Source organism: Mizuhopecten yessoensis, unplaced genomic scaffold (genome assembly GCF_002113885.1).
Source record: "Mizuhopecten yessoensis strain PY_sf001 unplaced genomic scaffold, ASM211388v2 scaffold6967, whole genome shotgun sequence".
NCBI classification, from domain to species: domain Eukaryota; kingdom Metazoa; phylum Mollusca; class Bivalvia; order Pectinida; family Pectinidae; genus Mizuhopecten; species Mizuhopecten yessoensis.
In genome coordinates this window covers 548263-550975 of record NW_018406814.1, presented here as the reverse complement: position 1 = coordinate 550975, position 2713 = coordinate 548263, and positions in this window count along the sequence as shown.

Sequence of the window (2713 nt, the reverse complement as noted above, 5' to 3'; positions counted from 1 at the left end):
AAATAAATCAGTTCTAGCGTAAAGACCAGGAAACAAATAAATCAGTTCTAGCGTAAAGACCAAGAAACAAATAAATCAGTTCTAGCGTAAAGACCAAGAAATAAATAAATCAGTTCTAGCGTAAAGACCAGAAAAAAAAACACAATTCTAGCGTAAAGACCAGGAAACAAATAAATCAGTTCTAGCGTAAAGACCAGGAAACAAATAAATCAGTTCTAGCGTAGTAAAGACCAGGAAAGAATCTCCACTTTGGTTAAAATTTGAATGTTGTCTATTTTCCAGTGCTATATCAAACTGCAAAATATCATATAACATGAAATAATGAAATTATGCATATCTTCATTCAATTTGGACTGATTTCTGAGAGTAACGTTTAATTTACTAATAATTAAAACTTGCACTAAAGTCTAAGACTGCTCCATCATCCCAGCACAATTGATCATAACCTACACTTAGTGTTTTCTTCACAAAAAATCAACTCCCATATATTTCCGTTTTCTGACTGGACTATTCACTCTGCAGTAAATGTAAAATATAGGACAATTAAACATGACAATAGATCCCAGAGGGAGCTTGGTGCCCACCATAATACCATCTTTATAAGTTCTATGTCAGTTTGAACTTTTCTCTACTTTTTTCTTATCTGTTCGATCATCGTCATCGTAATCAATCTTTTGATCATCCTCAAAAGTTAACATGCACAACTCGGGACCACTGAGTGAAGGGGAACTTACATAACAAAGATAAGAAATAATTCCTCCAGTTATATGAACCCTTATGTGAAATTTGAGAAAGATCCCTCCAAGACTTTTTGAGCAATTGAGCTAAAAATCTGCGACTCCCAAATTCAATACGACCACCTGCTAGCCAACTTGGTTTTCTAATCATCGAAAATCGAAAATGCGGAACTAGGAACCATGGGAAACCTTCATGTGAAATTTGAGCAAACTTTCATTCTCAAATTCAAGATGGCTGCCTGTCGGCCATTTTGGTTTTGTGATCAGTCCCGAAAAACGATATGCATAACTATGGATCATGGGGAACCTTTATGTGAATTTTGAGTAAGATCCTTCTAATAGGTTCTTGGAAATAGCACTTACAAACTTAAATTCTCAAAATTTAAGATGGCTTCCTGTCGGCCCTCATGGTTTTGTGATTAGTCCCAAAAGTTATATGATATGCATAGCAAGGGATCATGGGGAACCTTCATGTGAAATTTGAGAAAGATCCCTCCAGTCCTTTCTGAGGAACAGCGCTAACAAACTTTCACTCTCAAATTCAAGATGGCTGCCTGTTGGCTATTTTGGTTTTGTGATCAGTCCAAAAAAATGATAAGCATAACTAAAAACCATTGGGAACCTTTATCTTAAATCTGAGAAATATCCCTCCAATACTATATGAGAAATAGTGCTAACAAACCTTCATTTTCAAATTCAAGATGCCTGGCTGTCATCTTGGTTTTGTGATCAGTCCAAAAATATGCTATACATAACTAGGGATCATGAGGAACTTTCATGTAAGATTTGAGAAAGATCCCTCCAGTCCTTTCTGAGAAATAGCACTAACAAGAATTGTTTAGGGACGGACGGAATGACGGAATGATAGAATGACGAAATGACGGACGAACAGACCACAGACCACAGACGCAGGGTGATTTGAATGGCACACTATCTGATGATGGTGAACTAAAAAACTGAACACAATATATTCTTCAAGTTATCATTTTTTTACAATTATTTTATCCATTAAACTGAAATTTCCCTAAATTATTACAAGTGCTGTTCACAATAAACGCCACAACTGAATATTTTTTCTTGAGAATACTAATACTGCCTTATAAATCTTTCTTATCCTGAAGTATTACATCACACATTTTCCCCCACCTGTGACAGACTACTAATCCCACGTACATCCTACCCCAGGTACAATTAGGCAAGACATATAGTTATGCTTAGTCATTATACTAAAAGGAGCAGATTTGAAAACAAAGCAAGAAAAGAAAAACTACACAAATAGTGTGTTATTGTAAAATCTACAAAGTAAACCAATGTTCACCACTTGAAGCTACATTAGTGACGATGGGTCCACATGGGACATGGTATTTACCTGAGTCAGGTGAAGATATGGTATTTAACTGAGTCAGGTGAGGATATGGTACATGTATCTACCTGAAAAAGGTGAGGATATGGTATTTACCTGAGTCAGGTGAAGATATGGTATTTACCTGAGTCAGGTGAGGATATGGTATCTACCTAAAACAGGTGAGGATATGGTATTTACCTGAGTCAGGTGAGAACATGGTATTTACCGGAAACAGGTGAGGATATGGTATTTACCTGAGTCAGGTGAAGATATGGTATGTACCTGAGTCAGGTGAAGATATTGTATTTACCTGAGTCAGGGGAAGGTATGGGATTTACCTGAGTCAGGTGAGGATAAGGTATCTACCTAAAACAGGTGCGGACATGGTATTTACCAGAGTCAGGTAAGGATATGGTATTTACCTGAAACAGGTGAGGATAAGGTATCTACCTAAAACAGGTGAGGATATGGTATTTACCTGAGTCAGGTGAGAATATGGTATTTACCGGAAACAGGTGAGGATATGGTATTTACTTGAGTCAGGTGAAGATATGGTATTTACCTGAGTCAGGTGAAGATATGGTATTTACCTGAGTCAGGTGAAGATATGGTATTTACCTGAGTCAGGTGA